The following is a 9426-nucleotide window of genomic DNA, read 5'->3' on the forward strand; positions in this document are numbered from 1 at the left end:
CTTTGTAGAAGAATTAGTGCATCAAAAAGATAAGAAGCATTACCCACTACCATAATTCCCTGGTTCTCAGTGACAACACAACTGAGGTTTACCAGGTGTTTATATCACAGTCTGATGCAGGTGGGGCAGCTGTCCTGGATGGCTGTCTTCTGAGTGCTAGTAACTCTTTTCATCACTCAGCCTCCACGTTCACTGCAGAATGGGAGAGAGAGAACCAAGGATCATGCAGGGAGTTTGATGGCCAGATTTAGAAGTGGCTTACATCAATTCTGTCCACATTCAGAGAATAGAATCCAGTCATGTGGCCCAACTGCAAGGGACACTGGGAAATGCAATCTTCCTCTATCCCCAAGAAGAATGACATCAGGGAGCATCTAGCCAGTCTCTGCTGAATGTTCCGTGCCAAACCAAATTCATTTGTTCTCGTGATAAATTCAGTAAGGAAGTCTATTACGTTGATGGATGATGCTATTGGAGTGCCAAATACTATATTTTGGAATTAAAAAAAAAATACAAGTGGCCAACAGGTATGTGACAGCATGCTCAACATCACTAATCATCAGGGAAATGAAAATCAAAATCACAATGAGATATCACTTCACACTTATTAGGATGGTCACAATTTGAAAAACAAAAGAAAAGTGTTGGTGAGAAGGTAAAGAAATTGGAACTCTTGTACACTGTTCGTGGCCATGTAAAATGTTGCTGCCATAATTAATAACAGTATGGAGGTGTCTCAAAAAATTAAAAATAGAACTACTATGTGATCCAGAAGTTCTACTTCTGAGGATTTATCCAAAAGAATTGAAATCAGGATCTCAAAGAGATACCTGCACTCCCATGTTCATTGCACCATTGTTCACAATTGCCAAGTTGTGAAAACAACCTAATTGTCCATCAAATTGATGAATGGATAAAGAAATTATGTTTTATATATATATATAAACCATGAAATACTATTCAGCATTTCAAAAAAAAAGGAAATCCTGTCATTAGTGACAACATGGATGAACCTTGAGGACATTATGCTAAGTGAAATAAGCTAGTCACAGAAGGACAAACTGCATGATTCTAGTTGCATGAAGTACCTAAAATAGTAAAACTCATAGAAGCAGAAAGTAGAATGTTGGATTCCAGGAGACTGGAGAAGGAGGGAAATGGGGAGTTGTTGTCCAATGGGTATAAAGTCTTAATTATGCTAGATGAAAAAGTTCTAGAGAGCTGTTTTACAGCACTGTGCTTATAGTTAATGATATTGTCCTTTACACATAAAAGATTGTTGAAAGGGTAGATCTCATGTAGTTCTTAACATAACAAAATAAATTTGTATCTAAAAATCCCCTCACATCAATTTCATTCAGCATTATACGGGAAGTCACATCTAGTGCAATGCGACACTAAAAAATACTGAAAATCACAAGAAAAATGTAATAATTGCCCATGTTCCTACCATCTACAATAGACTGTTTTTAACATTTTGTTATGTAACATTTTTATTACGATACCATATTACTTTGTACATACCACTCTGAACATTGCTTTTGTCATCAGTATGTTAGAAGAACAGTGTTTATACTTAGCATTCTAGCTTATTTCTTTTAATTGCAGTTATGAGATTTATTGTATGAATATACCACATGTTATTTATCTATTTACCTATTACTGGATATTGTGGTTATTCCCATTTTAAAAATTATGCAAGGGATGTCCTTCAGTATGTCTCCTTATGCAGATGTGAGAGGATATATGCCTAGAAGGGAAATTGCAAAGTCAAAAACACTGTTTCTCTTCAACATTTTAAACATGCATAACTTGTTTACATGGAGATATATCAAATTTGTAGATGAAATAAACTCCAAAGAAAGAGATGATAGGATGGATGACAAAAATCAATGTTCAAACTTCTCATAAGTCAGAATATTGGGCCACAACTAAGATTAAATTTAAGAAAGATAAAGGTAATATTTTACATTTAGGGCTGGCTGGTTAGCTCAGTCGGTTAGAGCGTGATGCTGATAACACCAAGATGTGGGGTTCGACCCCTGTTACCAGCCAGCAGCCCCCCAAAAAAGTCTTATATTTAGTTCAAAGAATTGAGTGCCTTTTGCAAAAATGCAGAAATATAACCTAACAGCAATTTATTTGAAAAATATCCAGGGATGTTAATTAGCTCCTACTTTGCTGCAAGCCAATAGTATGATACTGTTTAGACCCCCCAAAAGTATATTTATACAGCTATATTAATAGAAGAAAAGTCTCAAGTGTAACCTTAATTTCACTCTACTAAGTCAAAACACTATGGCATTTCAGATGAAACCAACTCATATTAACATAAGCAAAAACAAGAAAGCAATCACTTTTACACGGCAGAGAGGATGGGGTTGGATTAAGGCTGACGGAACTAAAACCAGAACCTCAAATGCTGCTATGATTCCCTTTCTCTGTCTCACCATCTCTCATCAATGCATCTCACTGCCTGCTGGGTTTATTCTCTAAGCCACGAACTGTACAAGGCTGGCCATGGCCATAAGCAAATCTAGTTGATCCTCATCTGCAGCTTCAGTTTGGGAATTCCCAGAGGAGGTTTCTGCTTGGCCCAACATGGGTCTTGTGTCCACTCCTTAGAATTAATGGTTAGAGCAGAAGAAGAACAATTTCTGGATAGACTTAGGTGGATTGTTACTGACCAGAAACCCATCCCCATCTGTAACTTCCAAAGTTATTGTCCTTCACCTTGGAATTGCTGGGCATATAGTTATCTGCAAGCATTTTTAGTCACTTTATTTGCTTCTCTTAGAATGCTCTTCTGATTCTGTTAGTCTTGCTTAGGCTGTGTGGTCAATGTCACATAGACAGTGAGTCCCAGATACATGAGACAAGTAAACCAAAATACATAATATTTTAATAACTATGTGATTTTTCCCCCCATTGGTTTTATGTTTTTAAGATTGACAAAAATAGAATAGTTTACTTAATAGTTAAAGGAGAGGCTTTTGAATGATCACACCACAAGAAATGATAAGTGCATGAGGTAACAGATATACTAACTACCCTGACCTGACCATTATACAACACATATATGTATCAAAACATCAGACTGTACCCCATAAATATTTACAATTACAATGTGGCAATTAGGATAAATAAATACATTTCTAAAAATAGAATAGTTACTTATTTATCACAGCAGGTGTCAAGAGAGTACTCCCATCAGCTTAATAGAACCCTTACAAATGGTTGCAGCAAGTATAAACAGAATACCTGCTTGACCTATATGCCTGGATCATTATAATTACCAAACCTTACATGTATTGAGCTCTGACTGTGTGCAACCCCATAGGTGTGGGTCCATACTAAAGGATTTAAAACCTCACAGTGCCAACCAAACTACAAACAACCAGGGAAGATGGATCACATTCCAGAAAAAGACATAATCAGCTACCAGTTTCTGAATAGTAGTCCCTGATCACCGTTACATCTTAAGAGGGGGCCTCAGTAGTATCCAGACAAGAATAGATGTTTGGAAAAGTGAGATTTCCAATAGGCCATAAAGGAGTAAAAGCAATTTGGTTAAAAAGAGAGAAAGAAAGAGAGCTAGGACACAGATCCACATTTAGAGTATTTTGCTGGACAGTCTACATCAGGGGTCTAAAACCCAACCCAAGAGCAGAATCACTTGGAAATCTAAAAAAATAAGGATGCTGGGTTTCAACTCCAAAGACTCTCATGCAGTTCATCTAAATGGAGTTCTATGATTTATACTTTTAATAATAATAATAACTGATAATATGTGGCATTTATTATGTGACAGACCCTTCTTCTAAGTATTTTATGTATAATATTAACTCTCTAAATCCTCATTTTAACCATAAGAATTAAGAACTAATGTTATTATCCTTAACAATGTAGAAACACAAACCCAGAGAGGCTAAGTAAATTGACTAAGGCCGGGCAGACTTGGGATTTGAACCCAGGCAGTCAGACTTCAGAGTCTGTTAAGCACTTTGTTTTACAGATTCTCAAAAAAAAAAAAAAAAAAAAGATAACTATGATCTCACTAGGAAATTAATTAATCCAGTGTTGGACCAGCATGTAGAAACCACTGCACTATAAAATAATTTTTAAAAATTATCATGTACTGTCCTCTACTTAAGGGTAGGAACTCTGTATCATTCCGTCCCTGGCACATAGTACATACAGAATGTTGCTGAATATATTCCAGGCAGAAGGAGTCCTTAGAAGTAAGGGCCTGCCACAACAGAAAGAAAATAGGGCAAACTGAGTGACCCATACCGTGTTTCTTGTCCCCATTAAAGGAAAGTGCCATGAATCAGAGAGTAAGATATGCATCATTCTGAACCTACCCTCAATGCCATGCCTAGACCCTTAAATTTGTGCTTACTTATGCCCACATACTACCTTAATTATTTGGAAAAACAAGACTCTCAGCTCTTCTCTTTTAGTTCATCCTTTTCTATAGTTCCATCTTTTTTTAGAAACTTCATGGAGTATCAAGAGGATGTGAAATTCCAAGCAGTTGCTCACCCTGCTTGTTTACAGTGCAGGTAAATTATTTGCATGTAATATATACTTATTGGATGGATGGGTAGATGGATGGAAGAACGGACAAAAAAGATGGGTAGATGTCTAACAGTAAACTATTGTCCATGTCTCCTATGGATTTGGCAGAATTAACTCTTCTACTGTGACATGAAATATGGTGTTACAATAAAGTACACAGTCCTTGGCACAGGAAGCTTGGGCTCAATCCTGCCTCTACCACTCACTAGCTGTAAGACCCTGAGCAAGTGACTTATCCTCTCTAAACTTCAGTTTATTCTTTTTTAAACTAGAAATAATAATAGCACTTAAACTGGGGTTTTAATAACAGCACCTACCTCCAGAGGTGTTGTGAGATAATGTACATGTTAAGCAAAATGTTCAACACATAAAATATGCTCAATTAATGACAAGTATTTCATTCATAAGAAATGATATCAAATTAGAAATTGCCTTCTAATATCTTGCTGGGTAAAACTCTGCAGGTATTTCTTCTGAAAGGCAAGACTTTTTGGAACATGAGAAGCAAATGGCAGGTTTTTTTCAGATTGGCATGGAAGGAAGGAAGGAAGGGAGAGAGGGAGGGAGGGGAAGGAAGAAAAGAGACAGAGAGAGAGAGAAGAAAGAAAAGATGGAAAGAAGAGGGAAAGAGGAAAGAAATATAAAAAGATGACCTCTCCTCTTCTTAAAACCACACCAACATATCCTTATACTCATGTAACTCAAAGATTTAATTACCAGGGATGAAATTATCCCAATTATAATTCTCAGCCAGGAAAGGAAACATGGTCAATTTCTGAGAAAATGGTTTGACTCTCTGGAAAATCTCAAGGGTTTAAATAATCCATGTTCAGAAAAAAAAAAAAAAATTAAAGGTTGTGAGCTAAGGTCACCCCAACCAAAGATCTTAGTTAATACAATACATCTTCAGAGCTTGCTTTGTTTCTGGACCTGCATAGTATTTATTTATTTATTTAAGTATTTATTTCAGTGCATCAGAATCAACATAGCACTTTGGAGTTAGACAAACCTTAATTTGAATTCCAGCTCCCCCATTTAATAGTTGCATGGCCTTGGAGAAATTGCTAACAACTGTATACCTCAGTCTCTTCGTGGAGATAATGTCACCTTCGGCATCCACTTGTCAGTCTGATTCAACAAGGTCATACTCAGTCCAAGACCCGGCATGTAGTAAGCATTCAGTAAATATTGGCTATATTTATATCTCATTGATATTATTGTTTCCATAATATATCTTGTTCACTTCTTTAATGAAGTACATAACACTCTTGGGCATCAATACAAACACAACATGGCCTATGGGTGGAAGAGGGAGCCTTAGGCTTTTGTTTTGCTCAGAGACCACCCAGAGCCTACCCAACTAAATAAAAGCACTTCTTCCTCCCCCATCTTAATTTTTATCTTGTTTCATACCCTATGACTGGAAGATTATCTTTATCTCTCTTTGCCAAAATAACTTAGGGCTCCACCCCTCCCTTCATAGAGAAGTCCTTAAAACCTCCACTTTTCCCAGCAATCTTTTTCTCCAACTAACTGGAAGTGAAGAAAGATTCCCCTCCCTTCCTCTAGCACAGATTTTTGACTTGCAATTCCATTTCAACAAAACCACTTGCACTAATGCTTATGCACAATGTAAATAATTCATTAGAATATGTATTTGTTTGGTGTTTCTTTTTTTTTTTTATTTTCCTTTTTGTCTTTTTTACTGACCGGCAATGGGATCGCAACCCTTGGTGTTGCGCCCGCACCGCGCTCAGCCAGTGAGCAGGAACCGGTCTCCACATGGGATCTGAACCCTCGGCGGGAGCGCCGCCACACTCCCAAGCGGCGCACTCTCCAGTGCGCCACCGGGCCGGCCCTTGTTTGGTGTTTCTATACTTGCAGTGTGTCTGTACAGTCTCACATCAAGGAAATAACAGGACTCTTAGTCACCAAGGGTGAATGGAAAAATCCCCTCTTTAAATAGGTGAAAATTTAAGGAGCATGAAGATCAACCCTGGAAATATAGAATGCTAACACAGCAAGGGACTTTAAAAATTATGTATTTTAATACTCTTGGTTTATAAATGTAGACCCAGCATTATAACATGGCCACAGCAGGCCTTGCAGCATTCTGGAATTTAGAGGCTAGATGCTATGAAGGGAAAAGATGAAGTCAGGTGTCCAGTGACTAAAACCCAGGATATTATGTAGGAATCATCACCATCATTGTCTTCATAACAATTAGTAATAGTGTTAACAATGTACTTGACACTGAACAAGTGCTTTCTTCACATTTACATAGAAACATAACCATGGGTAAGACTGTGTGAGGCTGAATAATCCAGACTTTGAGAATTGTACCAGAGTTGGATGGCTGTGATGTTATGTCTGACCATAGGGCTAGACCCTCCTTCTAAGGGAGAAAGTGGTATTTCTTCAGAAGGGAATGGATCTTACCTCTATAGATCATCCTGGGCAGGAAATATCTCTACTCTAGTGGTAGATCCTAGACCAGGACAAAGGCAAATCTTCCTGCCCCACTCTGTCAACAAGAGCCAGTTTGGTCTGTACTCCAAGAACTGGAGATATCTAAAACTCTCCCTGCAGCTATTGGAAGCTACACTGAGCCACATGGGAGCAGGCCAGGAATAAGGCTCCTTTAGGAACAACAACTAGTAAAATCTTGTGTCATTGATAAACTGTCCTTTGTGTCGCACTTCTGTTCCAGTGCCCCTGGGCCTTCTTGATGCCTATTTACAATTGTGCTTAAGGGAGTTAGGGAAGCACCATGCCCTTGTTTGGAAGAAAGCAGCGTGAGCAGAGCATGCCTTTTCACCCAAGACCAGGTAGAGGAAGCAGAAGACATGTTTCCCAGTGGAGTGGCCATCTCAGGAGAGACGCTCACCTTTATCACACCTGCTGTCATTCTAATACCTTCATATTTAAGAGACTGCTACACACAAATGCCTTTTGCTCTGGGAAGCCTAAGGAAACAAAGTAGAAGGGAAAAGGCTTCATGCTGAAGCTGAGAGGGGTTGAGAGAAGAGATCAACCAAATGAGTGGAGAACTAAGTGAAATAGAACATTTGGCAAAGCAAGGAATCAGAGCAAGTGGCAATCAGGAGATGTGTCTGTCCTATGGGAATTCTTAAGGTAGAGTAGGCAGGGACATACTGGATTTCTCACCCTACCTGCAATGGCAAGTTGGGACATTTTTATTTGGATATTAAAGGACAGGTGACTCTACACATTTGAAAAAAGTATGGACACTGCATTGAACATCTCCATTACATGTGTGTTATATCAATTAACCCTTGCAACAATCCTTTGGCCTAGTAATTATTTCCCTCATTTTTAGATGAAAAAAATGGGGTTTAGAGAAGATAAATAACTCTCCCAAAGTTCACTGATTCTTCCTCCCTCCAGAGCATGTGGTTGGCACTTTCGGCCACCTCATACAGAAAAGATAGTACCCAAATGCTTCTCCTTTTTCCCAAAAAGCTTGCATAGTCCTCAGTCAGAGCAAAATCATCACTACATCAGCACCTTCTCCATGGAGATCAAGAATGAAACACAAACTGGGAACTGATATGATTAGTTCTTGATACAGAGACAGACAAGATGGTGTGTTCTCTGGTGAGTTTCTCCACCAAGCAAGGGTGCTGGTAGCCCTGGGCTTCCTGGGCCAAATCTCAAACTCATGTTGGCTGCAGCTGCACACAGAGTACCCAGAGCTGGAGGGTCAGCTCAGGCATGGCAGCATCAGTACTTCATTGTCATCAGCATGCCTGGCTGGGAAAGCTCAGGAAAGCTCAGGACAGCAGCCACAAGAGGGTCTCGGGAACCCAGAGCATAAAGTTCTGTACGCATGCCATAGTTAACTTTAGACAATACTTGCAGCCACACAGAGATGTGGTATAACCCAGATATGGAGCACTGTGGGAATGGAAGAGGGAACGGCTCTATCTCTCTGAAGGAGGAAAAAGCAATATCCCCTGGAATCCAAAGGCTAAGAAAAGTCAATGTCCTAAAGCCTAAGCTAGACAGAGTGGAGAGTAGGCAGGACTTGCCCATGGACTATTGGGCGTGGTGGGGGGAGAAGAGAAGGGAAAAAAAAAAAAAAACAGGAAACCCCAAGTCCAAATGGCATTACTAGTGAATTCTCCCAAATATTTAAGGAAGAATTTAAACCAATTCTACATTACTTACCAACTCATTCTATGAGACCAGCATTATTCTGATACCAAAACCAAACAAAAACATGTCAAGAAAAGGAAACTACAGACGAATAACTCCTTTGAAAATAGGTACAAAAACTCTTACAAAACTTAGCAGCAACACTTATGGTCAGACAGGGCTATTGATCCAAAAGGACCAAAGAGAAGGAGAAAAGCCAAGAAAGAGGCAGCAAAAGGAAATATGGGAAACTCAATCTGAAAATGAAGGTTTGATGTAATGAGGGATGGCATTACTTGAAAGGATTTCCCAAGCATTTGGTACTAGTTGCCAGTGTGTATCTAAAGGGTCCCTGAAGCCTATTTCATGGAGATTCTTAGGTTGGGCTACCTAGAAGTAGAGACTGAGACAGGGATTCTGGTGCACGCAATTTACTGAGGGGCTGCTGTCCAGGAAAAACAGATAAGTGAGGGAGTGAGGGAAGAAGGATAAGAAAGAAGGAAAAACGTGGCAAGGATGTAGTCCCAGATAAAGTCTTCCCTTGACCTGATCTATAAGGTGCTCTGGAATATAAATCACACCACAAAATTGCCCCACCTTGAGACAAGGGGCTGGGCATCATTTGTAGCCTGCATTAGTCAGCCACTGGATGTCCCCAGGGAGCAGGAGGCATAAGCCTCTAGCATC

Source organism: Galeopterus variegatus, unplaced genomic scaffold (assembly GCF_000696425.1).
Source record: "Galeopterus variegatus unplaced genomic scaffold, G_variegatus-3.0.2 Scaffold928, whole genome shotgun sequence".
Lineage (NCBI taxonomy): Eukaryota > Metazoa > Chordata > Mammalia > Dermoptera > Cynocephalidae > Galeopterus > Galeopterus variegatus.